The following is a 24,983-nucleotide window of genomic DNA, read 5'->3' as shown; positions in this document are numbered from 1 at the left end:
GCAAGTAACCCCAGATCTGGCCTGGTGAACTAGTATGCTTTACAGGAGTGACTTATGGAAAGAAATCTTCCAAGGCTTCAGGGGAGTATAGGGGAGGTATGCCTTCTGTGCTCTGTGAACCATACCATCACGAGAGAAGTTGGATCCATAACTGGGCTCCACTTATGCTGTCCAGTTAGGTCCTCCTGTCAAGCCCATTAAGCTACAAATGGCTTATCTACTCATGTTTTTCCATAGGCAGTAGAGAAATGGTTTCCACTTTGAATCAGCTGTAGTTAGTCACCTAAGTACCTTGGAAGATTTGGCTCAAATAGTTACATTTTCTGACAAGATTTTAAAAATATTATTATTGTTCCTTTTGTTTATTTATGACAGCACTTATAATGTTACAGTTTCTTTTCCCACATTCAAGAAGGAAAGCTCCTTGCTCTGAGGCATTAACACTAAAGATAGACAGACAAGTGTACAAAGCTTAGTGAAAGAGAGCTCAGTATTTCCATACACAAGCAGTATGAGTCAGACCCCAAATTCTTAAGTCTGGTCAAAAAATACGATTTTTTAAAATCAATACATATGGGATTCTTCTCTTCCCATTTCTGAACCTTCAGGATTAGACTCAATTAATGTATTCAGGCCTTTCTCTACATCCTTTTTTGTCCATTCAATTAAAGCTTAGATTCCCTCATAATCACTTGCCTCCAGGAGCTGAGGTTTGGAGGGAAAACACCAAATATTGCAAGACTTATGATAAAATTGTGAGAGCTAGCATAACTGAGAACAACAAATGGGAATATTTTATACAAGTTAACCAAATTCATAGCAGGCAGCACAAAATAAGTGAGTATAAAAGTAACTTAAATGTGAGCAGGGCTAGAGAATTGTGGATGATTAAAGATGTCATACCAAACATACTAGCGACATAGAAGAAGGCACACTGTATTTATATTTTAAGAATGGGCTCAGCCTACAAATTTCAGCTTGAAACTAATACGCATCACACAAATGAGTTAATATTTTGCTAATGACATATTTTAGAGGGAGATTTAGAAAGGTTAGCAGAGCCTATTGCTGAGAAAGTTAGGAATCTAAATCAGAGGTTGAAGAGTTCTGTCACTCTGACCTTAAATACGTACAGGGCGCATCTACATGTGCACATTTACTGCACAGTAATTTAGGTTACTATAGTAGTACGACTAGTAATCTAAATTTGCGTTTAGTCCCAAGTCAGTCCACACACAGCATCACTAGCTTTAACATCTGCATGTGTAGACATCAGCCTAAAAACCATTTAGTGCACAGTGCATGCACATGTAGACATGCCCACAGAGTAGTTTTCATTGCAAACAGATTTGCCTACCCAAAAATATTTTTGTACTGACAACCTGCAAACTTTTTACTGACAACTAAACTTTTTTCTGGTATGTTTTACATAATGTATATGTCACTCTTCTGCCAATCCTTGGGTGACAGTCACAAGGGCTGAATTCAAATTCAGGGGTTCAGTACCAATTTTCTAAATTTGGCTCAAGCCATCACCTACAAAGTTGGGAAAATAAATTTTAACTGGGTGTTCTAATATTAGCAAACTTCCCTACTCACAAGTAACAGTCAATAAAAACAGGGTTTGTTACAGTGGAGAAGGGAACACACAACCTTAGAGACAACCTTAACCATTAAACACAAAGTAAAACTCAAATTATTAACAGTCTATGACTTTTTCTTTTTTTTTTTTTTTAATGAAATTTTTTTCATGTCCCAGGTCAAATTAGCCAAATCAGACAGATCAGTACCAAATCCTTTGAATTGTTCAAGAACTATATCTGGCCCTACTACCAGTAGGTATCCTCCACCCCAAACTTTTCAGCTTCGGACTTCAGATACTTCCAGATCTTTTCTCAGGCATCTTATGTGCAGGCCCAGGCCTAGAAGCTTGGGGTTTGGGTGCCCCCAAGGTTTGCTTACCCTCAACCATACAGCCTCAGGAGCAAGCAAGGGAGGAATCTTATTTGACTGCAGCAATGGTTTTACACTGTGCTGCCTCCACCTCAGGGTTTCCCTACTCACCCCACATGGTGATACCCTCAACAAAACCTTGTACCATTCTGACCCTATCACAGCACCATCCCCAACCTTATCCCTACTGGTCCCACTCCCTCTGGTTCAGCATGCACTCTCCACCTACAGCTTCTTCTCCCCCACCAGCCCTGCAGCTCTAACTTGGCCATACAACCCCTCTGCCTATCCTTCAGACTGCCCAGGGCTCCACTCCCCTGCCTTCCCTTGAGACATGCAGCCATTACACACAGCACAGGCAGATGCAGCAGCAGCAGCACATGACTGGGGGGAGAGGGCTTCAGAAGATCCTATAGCCCACAAGCCTATGACAGGGATATCCCTGCAGGACACCAAGCTTTGCTCTTGCTCAGAAACAACGTGGCACTGCGCTGCTCTGTCAGCATTTGCATCCAGCCTCATTTTCAGTCAAGCTCATGGTTTCTTAGTTATTTAAAGATGGCTTTATTTTTAATGGACTTTTTTGCAAGTATTTTTAGTCTTTTTTAAGGACTGTCCATAAATTTAGAGAGTTGGCAACCGTGATTGCAAAGTATAACAAAAAATTCACAGCCAGTACAATTAAAAACAAATGCCAGTAACTACATAGGTTTACATACCATTTGGGTAGCACCTATAAAGATAGGACTGCAGAAAAGATTGGGCACAATGGTCACACTTCTCTTGGGAAAACTGAGAGGCTCAGTGCTTCTTATATTTTACTCAAAAGTTCTTTCTTTCATTTTTCTTCTCACATGTGGAATTTACACTGTTCCCTACATCTGAACTAGGCTGAAAACTTTGTTTTTTCACATGGTATCTAAGAGTTATAAAACCTGAATTCAGCAGAATGAATATCTAGGGTCATACATGTCCTCTTTCCTTTCTTTTTCTTCTTTGTAGTTTGCAGTAAGTTGGAAATCTTACCTCCAGATCACTGACTAAATGGTTCTGTTGTTTTGTAATTAACACCTAGAACCTGCACCTTTTTTGAAGCAAAGAGAAAAAAGCCTTGTTTTCTGCAGTCCATTAACAGTCTTGCAGCATATTTTACTCTCCACCCTATTTGCTTTTAATTGAGACCTTAGCTATAATGAAGCCATTGTTGCTGAGCATAGAATATTGCTACATTAACACAGATCAGTTTGCCTGGTTTTCATGTACATTAGTAAATTATGAAAGATCAAATATCTTGTGGAGCTGACACATACTGAATTAATCCTGAAGTAACCTTGTATTCACTGTTTCAAGTTCAAGGTAGTATATTAAACCACTGCAGTTAAAAGGCAGTCCCGAAAGCAAACTAAAATGGTGCCTGAATATAAAAACGATAGCTGAGATATGAGGTAGGTGACAGTGGCAAACTCAGGTGGTTGACTTATGTAGCTGTGAATAAGGTGCTAATTGCACCAAGGACTAAGAATTTGAAAACCCAGAATATTGGAAACTCAGAACTCTGAAAGAGGTGTAATTGTATTTACATAGATAATGAGACATTAAATGAAAAAGAAACAATGGATACAAAAGTTATTCATTTCATTTTTCATAATTATCTGGGAAAGATTTAAATTAATAGCATCCATCTGAGTAATGTGGTAGCTGTGACAGATGTTATATTTTGAATTAAAAATGTAACATTCTTGTAACATTTCCCCGTGCGTTCTACTTTATTTCATTTTTATAAAATAATTTAAGTTTGCTTCTGATGTGAGTCCCAGAAAATAAAAAGATGAATCTGTTTCCATCTACCATTAACTACTCCTTTTACTTTAAAGTAATACTCTAGTCATAAAAAAAGTAAGAATTCAAAAAAAATATAAGGTAAATTGCAATACTTAGATGTTATTGGGAGACATGATGGACTAATCATTGGAAAGGAACTTGGTATCTGCCTGAGGGTGAGTGATCATGACTTGATTTTATTCAGTATGGGCAAACAGAAGAGAACACCAGCCAATAAATAGAAATGTTTAGTCCTTCAGAAGGGCTAATATCCCAAAACTAAGGAAAATTAGGGGCTAGATTGATCAGAGGAAAAAATTAAAGACATAAACATGTGTGAATTTGGAGTCCTTTAAGAAAAACATATTGGTTGACTATAAAGCCAAGATTCCACCATAAAGAGAACTTTAGCTAAAAGTCCATCCTGGTTCACTGAGGAAGTGAAGGCATTTAAAGCATAAATAAATAAACACAACATAAAAATGGAAATAGCAATCAATATAAATAGGAAATTAGAAAGTGTACTAAAGCAAATTAAAGACATCAAGGAAAATCTATGGCTGGTAATGCAGAGGACAATCAAAAGGAACTTTTCAAAACAAAAACAATCCAAACAACAATAGGAGCATATTATTAAATGCAGATAATAAAACTGTGAGGAAGAGAAGCAGAAGCAGCCATTAAATTTTTCTGTTCTGATAGTGGAAAGCATAAGGATAATACCCATATAATATCATACGGATTGAACTACTTTCCAAATTATTAGTACCAAAGGAAAATGTTAAGCATTGTTTAGTAGGGATACATAAAATCATCTGGCAGGTAACAAGAGCTCTAAAAGAATTGACTGGGGAGATCTCTAACCCACAGATGTGTATTTTTTTCAGAATAATAGGGGTATTCCAGAAACTGGAAGAGCGCTGTTGTTGGGACAGTATTCAAAACAAGCAAGTTGGAAGAACCCAGCAAGTACAGTCCATTTGGTCTGACATCAATCCTAGTCAAAATAACAGAAACGCTGATATGATTGAGATATAATTCTTGCCAGTCAGTATGGCTTTGTAGAAATTTCCTCTTGTAAAACAAACCTGATGTCATTCTTTGATGAGATTACAAAAGTTCAATAAATGAAGCTGCATAAATGTAACAGATTTAGACTTTTGTAAGATGCTTGATTCAGCACAGCATTCTGATTTTTAAAAACTAGCACTATGCAATATAAAAATCCCACACACACTAAATGGAGTAAGAACTGGCTTAAATATTTCAAAAATTAGGAGTAGGTATCATCATTCAATAAACATATCTAAGTGGTGTTCCAAAGGATTATTACAAGGCCAAAAGTTTTTCACCAATTATCTGGAAACAAATATAAAACCACTGCTGATAAAATTATTGAATAACAAAGATTTGGTGAAGTGGTGATGATGAGAACTAGTTAGCCATGTTAGTCTGAAGTCAGGCAAAACATAGGGTAGATTTGCACCTATAAGACTAACTAGAATAGCATAAATTAGTATAAATAACATAAATGAGTATAAATAACATGGACAGGACTGTCACCTGAAGTAACCTAGATCATTTGGCAAACTGGGTCCCTTCAAGCAAAATGCATTTTAATGCAGCTGAATGCAAAGTTATACACCTGGAATACAAGTCATAAGCAATTCAACATGAACTCCCAGTATGATAATTTGACAAAAAAGACTAATTCTATCTTTGATGTGTAAATAAGACAGTAGAGAGTACAGAGAAAAGTTGTACCTCTGTATTCACCATTGGCAGGGATACATCCAAGGGGGCACAATGGCATGGCTGCACATCCCTCTCCTTCTGCTACCATAGCTGTCCCTGCTTGATCTAGGTGTAAGGAGTCTTCAGAGTTGCTCCTGCCCTGTTCCAGCCATGGGCTGTGGCTGCATGGGGTGACAGGCTGGGACAGCAGTGGAAAGATTTCCTCTTGCTGCCTGTTTCATGCTGCCTCACCACCAAGCATCCTTGCTGGCTGGGAGCAGGCACTTGGAAGGAGGAACCTACCTGCCACTGCCGCTGTCCCTGACTGACACAGGTATGCAGGGAGTCCCAGGGCTGCTTCTAGCCCACTCCAGCCACAGCCACAGGGAGCAGCAGCATGGGGACCTGGGCTCAGCAATGCATAGGTTCCTTCTTTCAGCACCTGCTCCCTACCACACTAGTGGAGGGGCAGGAAGGATGCTGGAAGGAGAACTGTGTACACCATCACTACTGTCCCTGGCCAAGGCTGGCACCACATGCAACTGCTCCCTGCCACTCATAGCTGGAGCTGGACAGAAGTAGTTCTGGGGCTTCTCCTCACCTGGCTCAGCTGGATATAGAGACACACAGGCCAGGTGCCTTCCCCACCCCACTTCCTTCTCCTGCTCCTGCTCCCTGCCTAGCCAGGGTGTTTCCCACCAGCAGGAAACACCAGCCATGCTTCACCCTTGTCCTCCAATAGTCTGAGGGGCACTGTACAGTACCCCTTATAGAAAATCCTGGGTATGCCCATGAATACTGATGAGATCAATACTGGAATAAAAATATAGAAAAGCTGTAGAGAAGAGCTACAAAAACATCTTTAGAGACTGAAAGTACTTAATCTTGTCAATTTATCCAAAACAAAATTAAGAGGTGACTCAATTTTTTTTATTAGAAAAAACTCCTAAATCTGAATAGTTAGGGACTCTATAATCTCCTGGAGAAAGGCATAGCAAGACACAGTGTCTGAGAGTTGAACCCCATTTCTCATTTCAAATGAGAAGTTGGGTATGGCTTTTTAACAAGGAGAACAAGCTAACAAAGAGCAGTAGAGCCCCAGCTCTTGTTTCAAACCACAACTGGAAAATACAGTTAAACCAAACACAAATGATTGGGCTCAATATAGGGATAAATATGGAAAAAGTTGATGGTGTATGATATACAGGGAGCTTAGAATAGATTTTTTTAAATTCCCTTCAGAGCTTAAACTCTATAATCTATTAAGCAATATTATTATTTTTTTAAATATTGAATTGTTTTCACCAGAAATGTAAAGGGTGAAAACCCAGTCATTAACCAGGTTAGTAGCCTATGGTATTAGGAAGAAGATTAGGAGTTCAGGGGCAAACTCCCCACCTAATCTCCTAAATATCCACTTATTCACTCTTAGTGCTGTTCTCTTCAGGTGTAATGGACAGATGTCCACTCAGATACATCCTTTTAGTTATTGTTCTCATTATCCTACTTCTCCTCTCCTCTATTCCAGTCCTCATAATCTCCATTTAGTAATAAGTTTTCACAGAGCTCAGGAGCAGGTGCATCTCCAATATGTATGTACCCCACATTGCCAGGCCTATGTTGTGTAGTCATGTAAGTCATGTTACATGTGGAGCCTTCCAGGCCCAAAGGTATGGACAACAGGCAGATGATCAGCGATGTGAATAAATCACTTTTGCTACTGTATAAAATATAATGAAAGCAAGTAACTTATAGAATAGTCACAATCAGGTTTTCAAATGAAATTTAGAGTATTCTGATTTAACCATATGCACATTGTGTCCTTGTTGACCTACTGCCTCCTTTTGAGTCATTAACATCTATTACCTATCAACTTAAAAGTCTGAGGAAGCTTCTCCTTGGCTCCAGAGAGATTCATATTTTGAAACTGCCGTTATTACAGGCCTGACTGCCCTGCTTGAAGTATTAATGCCCTTCTCAGGGTCTGAGAAAGAGAAGCAGGTTGCTGATGCCCCACTTTCCAAAAGGGAAGAGATCTGCCCAAAGAGGATCCTTTCAGTGCTCAGATATATGGGAGGTAGTCAGACCCCTATATATTTACTAGAGCTAGATAATATAGTTTTCTAGTTATATATTTTATTGATGATTATCCAATAAATAGGCAATGTCATACTGTAAATGGCAGGGTTTTCAAATGCATCGTTGCTGATATTTTCTGTTATGTAATACCTAAGGGACTGGTCAAACTCCGATTGGAATCAGTGGTCTTTGGATCAGGCCCTAAAAGAAGATAATTTAATTGAGTGATAATGTCCTTGCTATGTAAGTTATATTTAGGGCTGCAAAATTATTTAAGCAATTGTCTTTTATTTTCTTGTATAATTACTGAAGAATTCTACATTTAGGATAAAATTTCCTATTCTTAGTCTTTGCCCAGTATTTTTTTTTTTTTGGGTGTCACCCTGTGAAAAATCCTGCCAGTTTTATTTGTGTTCTTGGTATTTATAAATAAGGAAATATTTGACACATTTTCATCTCCCCCACTGCCACCAGTTAATTCAAAACCAGCTACTCTTTGAACCTGGACATGTTGCATGTAAATAGTCCACACTGAGAAAAACTTCCAGGATGACATTTAAAAAGAACACTACGATCTTGATGCTGACTGTCACCATTAGGCATGATATGCTGATAATGGGCGCCTATACATGTGCACCGAGGCTGCTCCAATGCATTATAATTACAGCGTGTCTGAGCAGACTTGATTATTTGAGTCTGCTGGAGTGCAGTAATTACTGTGCTCCACCAGACTTCAGTGTCGTGTGTATCAGCATTCCCAGGCTGAAAAATGGTGGCAGGGGCATTTTAATTAAAGGCTGTGCAATAAGCTTTAGTTAAAGTGACCCACTGCCATTTTTCAGTGTGGGGACACTGGTACGTGTGACACTTTGGGCCCGCTGTAATTAAAGCATCCTCCCTCGATTTCTGGAGCATGTTTATAAATGCCTATGCTACCACTTCCAGATGGAATTTTTCACAATTGACTTTGATAGGACTACTCACATACTTAAAATGAAGCATCGGTGAAAGTGTTTGGATGCTAAGAATACTATTAAACAGGTTATGTGATCATCTGCAAGAAAGTTATCTCTAGAAGCTGGTTAATCTGCCCCACTGTGGGTATTGCAAGATATTGATAGGCATAAGGGCTGCAAACTAATTCTTCCCCAGAACAAAATGTAGGCACCTCACACTGTTGCATTCCTTTCATATTACAACCCATCTCACCATGGAACTATAGAAATTTTACTGAGCCATGGGGATTTTATGAGATACCCTTAGCAAAGCAGATTGAGAAGTAGTATCAGGACTCATTCATTCTTTTCTTCCATAGGCAATACCCCTGCTGACTCTTAGCCAGGAATTGAGCGGGCACCAGCTGGCTGGCTAACTGGTCAGTGACCATTTTTGTCTTTTTTTCCCCCATTTTAAATCTTCAGGTTTCATTTTCTGTTAATTTATTTTCCTTTAAAGCGGGACAGCTCCTTATGCCTAAAATAATTTTTAAAAGGAATGAAAGCAGAAAAAACAAAATGGAAGATCCATGGTAATTCAATCTTAAGCATATGGAGTTAAAATAAGAAAGATCAGGAATTTGTAAAGTTTAGCTATGTTGCCCCAATCCACAGAACACATTAGCTTGAGCATGTTAAACACAAGTAGTATTTTCTGCCTCTGTTTTGCTGATTGCATCTTAAATGTAATAACTTTCATGTTGTTAAATATATATTATAAAATATAAGACAGTGCAATATGGCTGACCTTATGTTATTGTGACCACATTACATTTTGCATTGCCTAACTTTGTATAATTGCAGCTGTGCAAACAAAACACGGTGTTAACCCAGCTTTTTGCATTTAATTTAGCTAACATTCAAAATGTAACTCAAAAGGCATAAGGGCAAGGAAATGATCCATTATAAAAATATCCCCAGGCACGTACAATATGTAACTGACCCTTACCTCCTTACCATACTTGGTTGCAAAGCAAGGAATTAAAGAAGGCCAACTGACTTCAACAGAGTGGCACCAATATATGCCAGTAATTAATAGAAATAACAGTATCTTCCTGGATTCCTGAGGTTAATTCTGAATTTATTTACATTTTTGGATTGAATTTAGATATATATGATTATATGAATGCACTTTTGTGTCTAAGTTAAGGACACAAATATGATCCTGGACTATGACATGTGACTCCACTCTTTTTTCAATGATAGTTCATGTTCATTTTCTTTATATTTGTAAAAAAGTACCTTTTCATATTAAGCAAGGGTTTTTTTCCTTAGTGTTGTATTCTTGTTCATACCAATTGCTTAAGCATTTCAACTTTTCTTTTTTTCTTCTAAACCACTTCCTATGCAAATATTCATATTTTAATTTACAAAACAAATATCAAGTACTTTTCTTAAAAAATATTAACCTTTTAGCTGTTGAATAAGTGTTGCCTTTCTATGAAAAACAAACAAACAAACAAAACCCCACAGGAATGGAGCTGTTTTAATTTTTTTCTTGTTTTTCCTTTAAATCACTTACAGGAAAAGCCTTACCAATGGCATTTTAAAGCCAGGTGATATTGGGGGTAAATTATGACACCTTTTGTTACCTTTTGTTTGGAAGAGAAGGTAGTTCACACTTCAGTCCTGCCTATTACAGGCTTTTAAAAAAGATGGAAATGTTCTGTGTAGGAGAACAATGTCCGTTCCTATCACAAACTTTTCTTGCATAAAAAAACGTGTAAAAAATGAACTTCAAATCATGAAACTGCAAAGCAAATTACTGAAATCGAGTTATTTGTACCAACTCTGGCTATATCTACCAAATATTTTCTAACTAGTCTAAGGGAAAAAAAGCAGAAGGCAAACTAGCAATGAATAGAAACAATAATGGTCAGCAGCATGTGTTGCATGTTATTTGAATGGAAAGTAATTTATCACTTCTGAAATAAAAGCTGTTTATTCTTGTGTTTCACTGTCTGCAACAATCTTTACAATTTATCTGTGAAAAAGTGAGAAACTGTACCATTATTAGCATATGAATACTTGACACATCAAATTGGCTGTACAATAACAGAAGGACATTTGCTATTGGTGTATGCACACAGACAAAGCAGCCATTTTGAAAAAAAAATGAAATGGTGTGGGTGTTTAACCCCTTGTCTGTCTATTTGGTTTCACACTACTGCTTTGATTAGGGCAGTTTGGAGAACGAGTTGAAATTCTTTAAAAAATAAGTGCACAGGTTAAAGGCTGGAAAAAAGATTATATCTATTATATTTTATGGAAGTATAACCTATAAGAGAAATCTTAAGGAAAAGGTTCAGTATAAAAGATTTTGTACGTGTTTGTTTGTGAGCGCGCACAAGGTGGGAGGAGGGGGGGCAAGCCTGCCAATCTGAAGAGTGTACAGAAATGAAACATTGCCTACATACAGTTTTATTTCATGGCAACAACATAGTGGGCCTTGGGTCAGATGTGTGAAACTATTTCTCAAAGAAGCTGCATACATAATTGAGGCCCCTATGAAGGGTTCTCAGTTGAAGTTGCCAGGCTACATTCATTTCAAAAGCAGAGCCATTTGTTATCAAATTTAAATTAACTCTCTCAGCACTGAACTCATAGTTTAAAGCACAGCTTTTCAAACAGTACTTAAAGTATCTAATGCAAAGAGAAACTGGCTGCAAAATGACATTCCCACAAAGAACAGAAATATTACCCATGTTTAGTCCTTCAAAGCAATAGTTTTAAAAGGCTAATTTCTGAAAGAGCTATTTTGAGGTCTCATTTTCTGCAAGGAAGCACAAGTTGGGGTGTTTTTTTTAACTTCTACTTCAGCTTTAGTTTGAAAATTTGGAAATGGATCAGAAATTCAGTTTTTTTCCTGCTGTAATTTGCAAGAATGCCAAGGCTGCTAACAACAGACATCCTTTTTCTAACAGGCTCTAAATACTTAAATTGGTACTTCACGAAAATGAGTAACTCACAAAACATTCATATTTTTTCACCTGCTCATGACTTAAAACTGTTGGGATTGATTCTGTAACCTCTACTCACATTAGCAATCCCTATACATATAACTGCAGTGGGGTCACTGCACATTTAAGAATTACTAATGTAAATAAAGATGTCAGGATTATACTAATTATTATTATTTATTATTTATTTCCAGCTATGCTCCTAGCATGCTATGTGCTTCCCAAACACAGGAGAAGACATGTTCTTGCCTGAAGGAGCTCACAGTACTGTGCTGTTTTCTTTATAAAGCAGGCCACATGACTGTATTATGCAGTGTTGTAAGAGGAAAAGGGAAAATAATCTAAAATAAATCAGAAATATATATTCATTAAATGAATATATATCTCTGTTCATTTCCATTTTATATTCCCTTCTATAAATGTTTTAGCAATTTCATTTTATTAGCAAAATGTCTGTGGGAAGGAAATGTTACAATATATATGATTTCTCACTGGATATACTTTAAAAGTGCTATACATCTTGGGTGCAGTGGGATGGTGGGGAACACTCAGCTGTTTAAGTTAGGATCTGTGGCCCAGATCCCAGGTGCCTCGCCAGCATTGAAATCAAATACCTTTGAGGCCCTGGGCCTTTTTTCCTTTACTGGATCTGGGCCAGAATGTCTACCTAGAGCCTTGCAGGATTGAGCCCTCAGTAAGGGAGTAGAAACAATGCCATGAGACTTATTTGGCCCATCTCAACTAATCAACACAGCTCAGATTTTGAATATTCATAATCAGATCATAGAGGTAAAAAAATTCTCTACCTTGCAATCCGCTCGCAGATATGACAGGAGTTGAAAAAATGGCTAAATTTATCGAATAAATTATTCATTGTGAATTATTCGCTCTGCCTACTCTTAAATTAGGTTTACTCAGGCTAATCAGCAAAGATATGCCAACAATTAAACCCAATAGAACATCCCAGTCATATATATCCTGTGTGCACTTGAATGCATCATCATATAGCACAGGCTTTCTGAACAGGAAAAGAAAGATGTACATTATACCATGAATTTCACATAAAACACAATTATGTTGTTTTCTTCAGAGAGTTTTATTTAAAATGCTAAAGGTTTATATTTGTAAACCCTTTAAACCTGAGATTTTTACTTGATGTAATTAGATACTTCTATTTTTCATCTGTCTGATAAATTGGCATCTCTAGGTATGAGTCAGACTTTTACTATTGCTAAGTTTAATACACTGAACTAAATATAGCATTCTTAACAATCTGTGTTTTTCCTTCTTGAAACATAGGCTTAAGGCATTTAATTTGCATCCCTTCATCAACATAAGATGCTGATTTGTTAGAATCAAGTCAAGCCTGTTGTAGCTGTTGACATATATTCTAGTAAGACTGATTGAATTTCATCTCTGTAGTCTGTGAATGGAAAGAGGACTTTGTTTTAGAAAGGAAACAATTTTAATATTATTGAACACTGTGCTGATAAAAAATTGCTATCTGCTACAAGAATAGCTAACCTGTCCTCTGTTATTTGCATGTGTAGATATATTGTATGCCGAGCTAGGCAATTAGACAGGCAAAGGCTACCACACACTGTTTAACATATTAGAAAATGATCCTACATATGTACAAGTATTTTTTTTAAATAGGGGATAAAGGCAAATTGAATTAAAAAGTGAGGGTAGTAAAGTTACACAATATAGCATTTACCTTTTGATTCTTTTTTTTAAGGAAAAGATATAGCACATGTGTTTTCTCTCAGCACTGGATATTATTCTAAAACTACAAACCATTTGCTTATTTAAAGCTCTGTGCAGCTAACAATACTACAAGGCTAGTAAATCCTACCAAGCACTCTTTGAGAATCTTGTTTATTTACTGGTGGAAGTAATGTACCATACTTGTGTATCCATGACAACACTGTAACATGCCAGAGCAGTACTAGGTCTTTTCTTGCAACTGCAATATGAGATTAAAAGTAAGAGGCTAAATCTTATTAAATAGCAGAAGCTTTTCAAAAGATAAAACATAAAGTTTATGGGAGCATATGATAGTTGTTCATGGTAATATATTTGTGCTATTTCAATGCTTTAGTTAGGTCCATCCATTGATTGTAAATAATACTGAATGGTGAACATACCAGGAAAGATAAAACTTTGCATTTCCTGCTGGAGTTTTCCATAATATAGAAAAGTGATTTGCCAGTGTCAAGGTTGAATTGTTAACAATATCAATTTTAAAGAGTATTAAGTTGGATCTTACTGTACTTTTTTAAATCTTTTTTTAGGATGTTTCAGGTTTCTTAGTATTTTCTCCATTCTCATGACCAATACTTTGATTAAGAATGCTGTATGAGCCAATGGATTAGTAATGTAATTGCCTATTTATATTTATAAATCCATTTGTTCTCTATGGGTATTTGTGTTTGCTATTCCTTCACTTTGTTAGATTGATATGACTGAGATGCAGATACGTGCATGTGGACAGAAATTCAGTTTTTAACTCTTGTTTCAGTTATTTTTCCATTAACAAACTGTTTCCTTAACAAAGTTTGTTCTGATTCTCAAGTTTGTACATTTCCACAATCTGCAATCATGCAAAAAAGAAGCAGTCACTTTGCTACTGGATACGCTAAAAAACTCCTAAGACTTCCCTGAGTTACTGAGGTTGTATAGGTTTAAATGAGGAAAGGCTATGATTTAGCATATTAAATTTCTTTTTTTTTTTTAATTTTTAAGTGTCAGTAGTTAAGCAAATATCTGAAGCATACTGTAATATTTTTTCCGTATCCTGATTTTGATTTTAAAAATGGTTTTCATTCTCAGCATTTATTCGGGATCCTAAATCTGTCAAATAATTCACAAAATAGAGATGGAAAAGTCCTGAAACACCCCCCCAGGTCTTAGCTGATACCCAATTTACTTTCTTCCAGAAATAGTGTAGTTAGGCATGTGGTAGCCAGATAAATTAGAGAAATTATCTGGAAAATGATTGCTTGGAATTATACCAAGTGTTTTGTTATCAGAATTCTGAATGGAGGAGATGAGCGAACTCAAAGGTGGGGGTAGGATTGGGGGGAAGAGGAGGGTGATAATGAGAAGGAATGAATTATTTTTTATGTGGCCCCTCTCTCTCTCTCTTTCCTGGATTCCCCTCCCAATAGATTGTAAGTCAATCACCTCACTTGCAATATGTTCTGGATATGCAATGGCACATACACATCCACAATTATTTGTTAAACAATTGTTTTGCAGGTGTTTGCTCTCTGGCCAGCAGTAAGACATTTTTCTAGTCTAGTGTTGTTTGCTTGTCTGTTTGTTCTGGTCATCAGATTTTTTTGTGTGGGAGCAGTTTTTTACACATATTTTGTGCACATGCTTGCACACAGACGCACACAGAGATGTCAACGTACAGTCAATAAATGTTATTCTTCTTGCTGCCTACCTGATTGACGTAATTTTTGTTGAATAGTGGCAGTGAGAGGAGTGGATTTATAACTAGAAAACTTTCCACATATTCTTTAAGTTATTCTCAGTGCATTAAGGGCCAGATCAATAAAGAAGCTAGGTACCTAAACACAAAGTGCTGCCGGGTCAAAAGTTAGGTTGCTAGGCCCAGATCCTTGGAGGTATTCAAGAATTTAACTTCTATTTATATACTCAGATCCTTATAATTTTCAAGGAAGATAAATGCCTGTGAAGATCTGTGTTCTGGGTCCTGGTATGGAACCTAGAACTCTGAGTGAGGCACCAAAGATCCCTATGCAGTGAATGGGAGAGTTAGGGCCTCAGAGTATGATCCAAAGCAGGTAACCCCAGAGTAGGGAGCTGCATAAAATCAGCACATTATGGTTGCGGACAAATGACCAGGTTCTAGCAAATTAAAAATGTGAGCAAAGGATTTACCATGAGTCAGCTACTTCACAATAGTAGCTGATACTACACAAGCTTGCAGTGTAAGGGGGCTAAGCTGGCACCGTTTAGTTATTACTTATTGTGGCTCTGTCTGAGCTGGGCAGTCACCACAGAGAAAGTGATGCACAGTATGTCCCTTCTCCCTTTTAATACACTGTAATTTGCTTGGTTGTCCATTCTTTGGACTTCCTAGCACCACCCAGCAGGGAAACACTGAGGATAGGGATGAGTTTTAAATGTCCCATCACTATTGTTCACTCAGGGCTGCCTCTCCCCACTCGAGACCCAGGGCTTAGGTTGCTTTCCTAAAGCAGTGTGTCTAGGCACTTGCTTTCAAAGCACTTACCAGGGGTCAGTTTTTTTTAAAATGCTGGTGGCCCTGTTATACAGTAGCTTAGCAGCTTTGAATGTTCACTCAGGAAGTGGGAGATGCAGGTGCAATGCCCCCCTCTGGACCTCTCCACCCATATCTGCCACCTCTTCAGACAGTGCTCTAATCACTGGGCTATAAGCCAGGTTATGAACTTTATTCAAGGACTGTTTTCTGTACAATGCAAAAGAGTGCTTGGCCATCAGGCAGGAGTCAGGCTCTTTCTTGCGCTTACCCTCTTTTGTCCAATGACTTTTAACATTATTTTTCTACACAATGCCACAGTTTCAGTAGGAAGGATGGAAAGTGTTACACTGAAGAAGTTATAACTTGGTGGTTAGCACAATCTCTTGAAGGTTGGAGATGCTGGCTTCAGAAGAGGAAGGGTGTCCTGTGACACCCTAGCTATGTGTTATATCCAGAAGTCCCTTATATAAAATGGGGACAGCAGCCTTTCAAAGTGGCCACTGTTTTTAAAGAAAGTGGCAGGTGCCACTGTGTTCTGTAGGGTATGTGAGGCAGGCTGAGAACTCATACCAGACTGAGCCCCGGAGGAACATTAGGTAGAGATATGCCTATTCTAGATTCGGATCAGGCTTAGGTGTCAGATTCATGTTGATCTGTTGAGCCCTGGAAAAACAGAGGTATTTCTGCACATACCCAGGAGTGGTACGTTCACCCTGGAAACATTAATGGTGAAAAACTGCGGCATTCATAGAATTTAGGAACTGGCTGAGCTGGGTCTTTTGGAATCCCAACTCTGGACTTAAAATCCCCCTTTTTAAACTAAGGCCCTAAAGGACTTCCAGTGCTGTTTTTTTCTTAGTATTATTTTCCAAATTGAAAGCGAATTTACAATAATTTGCATAGAAGGGTCTGTAGAAATGTCAAGAGAGCCAAAAGCAGGTTACCTACCCACTGCATTGCACAAAGATGTGGGAATAAGAGCTCCCCATGTTCAATATTATTGTCCATACAGTTTTTGCAGACAAACACGAGAAAGTAATTGTTTTAATACAGTGGGATTCAGTTTTACTGATCGCTACCTGTAGTGATCATTTCTCTCTAGAGAGCAAATCTTATGTTCCAAAAGGGGATTCTGATAATGCTGTTGTAATATTCCCCTCATTTACACTGATTGGATGGAATTCAGCTGTAAGGAATAGATTGGAAATGATTTCTTTGGTTGCTCAGATAGAAAAGAATGTTTCACTTTTTGGAATTGCAGGGGAAAGAATGCTATACCTGTTGCCACTTAGAGGCAGATAAGGAATATTACAGCTTGTGGGTGTGCTAACTAGATCCAATAATAATTTGTCTTACCGTCTATGTCAGTAATATTCCTTATTAGAATATGCTTGTCTCTCGTAAAATGTAGATTTTTCTTCTGAATTCAGATTGTGAGTTTAAGCAGGTTGTGATTTTCTGGTTTTGAATGTAGTGACTAGCTAAATATACAGAAATGATCAAAAGTGGGTTACCCAGACCGATCATCATAATGGTGTTATGCCATAGTTTCTTACATGCTCTCATGAGGAAATCTATTTCTAGGGTCAGATTCAGCTGGGAATTATGTTAGTTGAATGAGAGCACAACACATACATTTTATAACACTGTTAACTTCTTAAAGGACAGTAGAAATAGGGAGAGGATTTAATTAAAGTGGCAACAGTATTGTAGTGGTTATGATGGTGTCTGCTTTCTGTGTTCATTGACACAGGCATGTGCAGCTTTTTGTTATTCCTTACAGAGCATGGAGTTCCAGTGAATTAGTATTTTGGAGTATCATTTCCATCCTATCACTGAGATGGATTTTTTTTTTAGCCTTTATGCAGTGGATGAATTGCTCACAAAACTTTTGGGCAGTGCTTTTATATTTTCAAGAATGTTTATCATATAATAACACATTGATGAACATCAGTAAATAGTGGGAGACATGCCACACTGTCCATATATATTCACCATCTTTTACTACATGGATTATTACTACCCATTAAAAATATAGCATACAATAGGTCTGTCTTTTCTTCAGCCTTTTATATCTTTATTTTTGTTTCCCATGTTTCATGAGCTTTTCTTGGAGCTTTTGCCCTTTTACAAAACCAAAGAAAGGGCTTATTTTAGAAAATATATTTGCTTGTATATGTATATTCTTCAGTTCTGTAACACTTAACTGTGCTTCATAGGGTGCATGCAATTTCTTTACTTCTCGCATTGACCAAAGTTGTATTCAAGTTTCTTTAGAGAATGGGTAAAAAAGAGGGGAAGGAGAACAACTTCCTGGAGTATCTAATACTATAATTTTGGCAGCTGAATTTCAGGATGTGCACTTCTAATGATAACATACAATGGCACTCAGTGCCACAGCAGTTGCAAGAAGAAATGGTAACAATTTACTTAGACATGGCTGATAAATTAGATGAATCTCTGGGATCCAGAGGAAGAATATGCCTCCTTTTGAAGACTGCTGGTGGCTGTGTGGTGATGTTTCTGCCTACCATATGGGAGTTCAAGTTCTAGCTGGGGTGACTTGGAGTGAGTGAGTTGATAAGAAGTCAAGGAGAATTCTACATAGGCACTAAAAGCAGAATTTGGCCCTCCATGAAGATTCAAATACCTAGTTACAGTTTTTTTTTTTTAAATTATAGTTAAACATTTTACAGTGCTTGATCTTCTGGTCTTTTACAGCTGGTTGGAAAGGCAACATTTTAGTGAGATGGATGGTGGATGCTCTGTGCATATCTAAGACAGGCAAACAACATTCAAATATGTATAAGATGAGAATTTCCTTTTCTCCATGTGGTTGAAGTAGATAAATACACTGAAGGGAGAGGCGTGGAAATAAGTCAAGTAACTTTCAGTATAAACTTTAAGGTAATGATTGTGGTGGGGGTGGGTTCAGTGATTGCGGGCAAAGGCCCCATGCACAATATAACTTTGGGCCAACTTTACTGCAAAGAATGCAGGTAGCTATTGTCTTAAGTGCTGAGAACATATCTTACTATTAAAGAGCTACTGGAGTAGAAAGGAGGAAATACAGTTTCCTATTGTAATTAATCTGAAACACATGACAAGTGTGCTTAGACAGAAATTTAAAAGAAAAAGATATGTATTCATTTTTCTATTTTGTGTTAAGGATGTGGCAGCTTTTGCTGTCTGTTTAGCTTAGATTTAATTGCTCTATCAGTAACGTTCTCAGGGAGCCCAAACAGGACATTCAAATGGCAACAGAAAATTATATGTATTTTTCCTTTACGCTTTTATGTCATGGATATGTGACTTATCTGTTGACAGTACCATTTGTGATGCTCTGTGCCTGATATGCATTGGTATAGGGCTCTATCTGGCAAAGATTTATACACGTGAATAACTTCAGTCAAACTAAACATGCTTTGCTAGTCCAGCAAAGCACAATAACATTGTTTCTCTTGAATATCCAGATAAATGTACTGCTTTCTAGTAAAGAGCAAATTCTGACTTTGCAAATCACAACAGCTGAATTCTGCCTAAAATAAATCCCTTGCAAGATACCAATCTCTTTAATGAAAATATACATAAAGCACAAAAAAGGACACAAAGTGTTGTGAGGGGAAACAATTAACGCCTAATTAGGGTCACTCATTAAGTGACTGACTCCTCAGGCCGGCTCACAATAGGGGGTGCTCTTTTGGCTCCAGACCGGTTAAGAAAGGGACAGGACCTATCTGTCACTGCCAGCCCACCCAGCAATTAGTCTGTAACTTGATTAATTAGGACCCACATGTGGATAATCAATTAAACGAATGATAATGGTTTATTAAATACACAAATAGCAAACAACAGGTAAGTAATATCGACACTAAACATAGTACTCACACACTCCACCTTTGACCATTTAGGCACTCAGACCCACGCTGACTCCAATCACAGCCTCACACTCTCCACTATCAGTCAGACACCATCAGTTAATCTCCACCACACTCTCAGTCATGCGCACATCAAACCCACACCAGGCAGTCCCACACACATGCCTCAAGCATTCCCAAAACTCCCCAAGCTACATCCACACAAACTCTTTTATACGGCACTTTCTAGTTCTGCGCTCAATACTAAAATGTGCACACAACACTACTTTCAGGTGGCTGACATCATAACAGGGTCAACTGCAATTCACACTGTGACCTACTTAGAGAATCAGGCTGGGTACCATGATTTCTCTCTCTCTCTTTTTCTCTCTTTCAGACACAGACCCAAATTTCTACAGCAACAAAAGGCAAGGGAGTTTCTTTAAAGAAAATAACTTTGTCACATGGTCCAGCTATCACCTGGAGTCTATGGAAGGGAGCCCCAATATTTCCAGGTTGTCCTCAGTCTTTTGTCTACAGAGCAAAGGAAATTCAATGCCTTCCAATCTGTCAACAATAGTCAATGTAATACACTAAAACCATCTCAAGTAGCAACAGCAACTAGACTAACTAGTTATAAGGCAGTCAAGTCACCAGGACTTGTTTTTTAGAAAGAAACCATCATCCTTCACTCAGGTCCTAAAACAACTAACATTATCTTCCTATGATGGAGTCTTGATTCCCCTGTTCTGTAGAACAAGCTCATTCTAGGGTGAATGTGTCAGATCATTCACAAGGGCCAGATGGACCAACAGAAGGACATTAAGTGTCTTACTCCTCAGGCGACTTTACAATCCCGAAGTAAGAGTTCTCTGTATAATACATGAGGAGGGTTATGACCTGATTCATAGCAGCCAGTATACTGAGAGAGGGCATCTCTAAGGTGCCCTGTAGAAAATGCTGAAAAGAGGAGTAAATCTGAACTTCCACCTCTTTCCCAGTTTTTGGCATCTTCCTGCAAGTCTAAGTTAGATATTCTTTGGGATATACACCCCCAAACTGCTGCTACATGTAGGTACCCACATCTTTTTTCAGGTAAGGATGTCTGGATTTTTCTGTTCTTTTAAAATGTGATTGAAGGAAAAGGAGGAAAGTGAGGTGGGGCCACCCCTTTTTAAACAAGAGCCTCTTAGGTAAAATACATGCCTAGAAAGTGGGAATCCTGAGCTTTATGATGTGTCAGGAGCCCTCTAAGTCATCTAATCATTGGGCTTGGCAAGTACGTGGTGAGAGTGAATAGGTGGTATTTGTTTCTTAGTATATACTCAGTGAGGAGACAGGGGAGACGTGGCCTAAGTTACAAAGAAATGTACGTGAACATTTACAGGTATACATCTGACAACATTTTTTGGTTTCTTCATTGTGTTATGGTAGTCATATATGTAAAATGTCTGGCAATTATCTTAGTAGTTATGCCTGCTACTCTGCACACTGAAAATATTTCTTAGAATAACTATGTAATATTACCAGTATAGTGTCACAAAGACACCTTTTCTAGTAGCTGCATCATAAAAGTCCCACTGTTTCCTGGTGCTTAAAACATTTTTATTATTGACTGGTCATTTCATCCAGACTTGCTCTGAACCAGATGAAATGATATGGTAATAAAAGCACTGGTAACCCTTTCTACATTAGCCATCCACTGTGATCAGCAAAGCTCCACTTCTGATGCTGAAACAGTAGGGTTTTAAAAAATGCCTGTGTAAGCAAGTTCTTGAATACTTTAGATACTTTACCTGAGCTGTATTAACCAGCAAAAAGTGGTAGCAGGGAGGCTTACTTTTTGTTCAGAAACTATTTGCTATGTAAATTGAACTATGACTTCTCACCATTTGCAGTAGAAATTTTGTCTCTCACTTTTAAACAGAAAACAATTTAATGTTGTCCTTTGCTGATGAATGGAGGGGAAAATAATTTAGCACCACATAGTAGTCCAGTGAAATGCAGTAAATACACTGGAAGTACAGTCTTTAAGAAAAAAGAGACCTTCCCTGCTCTCATCTGGAAAGAGAAGTAAAATAAAAGAAGAACAAATCCCTAGAATATGTGAGATTCTACAATAGATGAAGCATGCCCAGCAATAAGACATGAGTTCTACTGTAATTGTATTTATTTTATTATTAAACAGAAAGAAAATATTTCTGTTGAAATAACTCAACTTTTATTAAACAACAACTAAACATGTATAAAGAATAAATAAATCATTTTATGTCATATGTTTGCAATTTAATTTCAACAATATACACATATAAACAGAAGAGTGAACGGGCACTGATGATTTAAATCCAAACATAAGAATGGGAAAACCATCAATATTTTATGAATGAACTGTTTGTAAATTTGTTTGTATTATATAAAAGAGAGGAGGAACAGTGGAATTGATGGAAACAAAAAAAAAGTAGGTTATGGGCTTCCAGTATATTGTATAGCTTTTTGTTTGAGACTATAGTACTCAATAATTAACTGGGTAAAAGATGTCAACAGAGTAAAGCAGAACTTTGTCATAGAAGCAAACTGAATTTCCTTCTATTATTGCAGAGCCACCATATCTTTTTTCCATTCACCTTGTTTGCATATTACTCATAAGTCTGTTCAAAACATGGTATTTTCCAGACAGGGGAATTTCCCTCTCATATGAATTAAATTAAAGCAATTTATGGAGCTCTTACACAAACTCCTTTTTTGTGGCAGAAAATTCAGAGTTTGCAAAGTGATTTTCCTTTGCCAGGTCAGACTATAATAAACAATTAACTATGGCAAAGCAATAGAGTTTGTTTACATTTGTAACCTCTCATTAGATAAATTATTTTTAAAATTTCAGCTGATGTTTTATGTTGTTAAAGGCAAGTGAACAAAGCAAGGTTATTGAAGAATACAGCTATCATATTAATGATGGTTTATGTGTCCATCCTTAGCAGTTATGTGACAACAAAATATTGAAGCATTATAAAACTTGACATATTAATTGCAATTATGTTGTAGATCTGAATGTTTTACAAATACATGAAGTAGCGATCTTCAATTAACACTGTGGTTGTGGGAAGGTATGTCTGAATCTACTTGACTGAGTTGATCCCATAACAAAAATGAAGGTTGAGAATGATTTTGGTGAAGGTGGCTACTGTTGCTGATACCATTGACTAGAAACTAAGTCAGAACACAAGTGGCATTAACTGAGTTCCTATAATTAGTTCTGGGCAGTAAACTAGACACCTAGCAATAGGTAAAGTGTAAAAGATTTATAAATTTGATTTGAGTCAAGCATCCAAAACATTTAGAATAAATGTTAAGGTGGATGTATGGATAGAGGCCATTGCATTTTAGTTCATATATAAAAGATAGAGTGTGGACAAAGTTTGGCAAAGGTCTCCAGGGTCTTAAAAAGGACAGACAGTTGATTAAAGTGGCTGTTCTCACTACAGAGGATTCTGACTCATTCTGCCAAGGTAAGTTCAGGAATTAACACTCTTTTATGTGTTTTGCACAATGTTAATCTGGAAATGAAAGAGGTAATTAGTGCAGCAATTGCGCATGGGCAAAACTGGAATCCAGCTTACTGTGGTATCCCTGTTGACTAAACAGACCTTGGGAGAGTAAAAAGTGAAACATTTGCTTCTACATGCCCTTAGTTTAATTACTTACATTAGAAGGAGCAGCTAAAGAAGTGTTGTGTCCCTTGTGTTATCTAGGCTACTTGTTTTTGTTTGTTTGTCATTTTTAAGGTCCAATCCTGCAAGGCATTGAGCACCCTCAAGTCTCACTGAACTAAATAGAAATGATTAACATCTCACAAGATTAGGGCCTGCACACCTTATTGTATTCTTTCTGCATTTTAAGAATTAGTATTTTCTTCTGGAGATCCTACTAGTCACTTCATGATTCCTCAATACAAAATAGCAACCATGGAGGCAAAGCTCAAATGCCTTATGACGTCATCAGAATCCCAAGGGGCATGTAGCCAAATTCAGTTTTACTGTGTAGTGTAAATAACACCTTACAAAGGGTTTGATAATAAACTCACATGAGAGGTGAAGTCAAAAGCCAATTGTTTTTAGTCTCTCAAGAAGTGTCAAAGAATCAATAAAACTGCACTTAAATCCATTATTGCTATTGATAAAATGCTATCTGTTCCATTCTTGTGATGCTTGGATGATGAGTCTAGTTCTGTACAATTATACTTGCACAGCAGTAACTTTTTTTTTTATTTACTCACCTTTTCTTCCACAATGCCCATTATGTTAATGGAATTTATGTGATTTTAGAAACTTAGGATTTCATTAAGTTTCCTAAACCTAGGATTTCATATCTTATGAAAATCTTTCCTTTTTCCATTTTTCCTTTTTCCTTTTTTATATGTGTTTTTGTAAATGAAATGAATAGAGATATTTGGGAATCATTTCTAGATGATCTTTTATATTTGTGGTATGACTTCATGGTATGTAAAGGAGAATTGGTGCAGGAGTAGAGGGAGATGATTAAGATCATTAGAATATAACATACTTTAATTAATTTATATACATTATTTATAGTTCTTAGAAGGCCATAGGCCAAAATGTTCAGACTTTTCTGCCTAAAATTGGTCAACTAAATCCATATCAGACCATTAAAGTTGTTCTGATTTTAAAAGCTGTACATTTACATAACCCTGCTGCATATTTTGAATAAACTCGTCACTGAAGTACCTGTTGCTTAACTGTGTAATCTATTCATTGTATGTGCACAAAAAGTTAGTTTGATCTGAACCCATTTGACTACATGTGTTGCTATTCTGTTTAATTATACATTAGCACAATATAAATCAACAAATAAAAAATAGCTGCTTGCATAATTTGAAACTATGCATTTAGAACAGAGGTGTAAATGTTGCACTTTGTAGAGCAGCAAGTCCAGAGGCATTAAGAGTTAGAAAACCCATGAGTAGGAACTTCCCAAATTCATGGGCCCCAGCAGCCAAATACATGGCTGCAACATGGCCGGGGCACCCAATTTCATGCCCATATCACAGCTGGGGCTGCCATGTTGAAATCAGAGCAAAGTCGGCCCCCCGATGCCTCTGATTGGATGAGGGGTGCCACAAGTCCCACCCCTCCCAGGAATTGATTGAAAGCCCTAGCTGGACCTGACTGGCTTGTTAATTCAGTAATTATCACCCTCTTCAAGGGGCAAAGGGCAATAATTACTGAGTACACAAACTTTTGGCAGGCTTTTCCCTGCTCCCTCCTCCACTTCTGGAGACAGAGAGATGGGAACTTTTCCTGCCTCTCTC

The 24,983-nt window shown here is 37.4% G+C and overlaps 1 long non-coding RNA gene across 4 annotated transcripts in view; it reads left to right on the top strand.

Moving 5' to 3' along the window:
• The window catches only part of LOC109308090, a 183,843-nt gene that overhangs the window by 152,526 nt on the left and 6,334 nt on the right, over nt 1–24,983 (top strand). The window lies entirely within an intron of this gene.

The sequence above is a fragment of the Crocodylus porosus genome, unplaced genomic scaffold, assembly GCF_001723895.1.
Source record: "Crocodylus porosus isolate Cpor-Errol unplaced genomic scaffold, CroPor_comp1, whole genome shotgun sequence".
NCBI classification, from domain to species: domain Eukaryota; kingdom Metazoa; phylum Chordata; order Crocodylia; family Crocodylidae; genus Crocodylus; species Crocodylus porosus.
The sequence above is the reverse complement of the archived record's forward strand: the minus strand, read 5'-3'. Positions and strand labels throughout refer to the sequence as shown.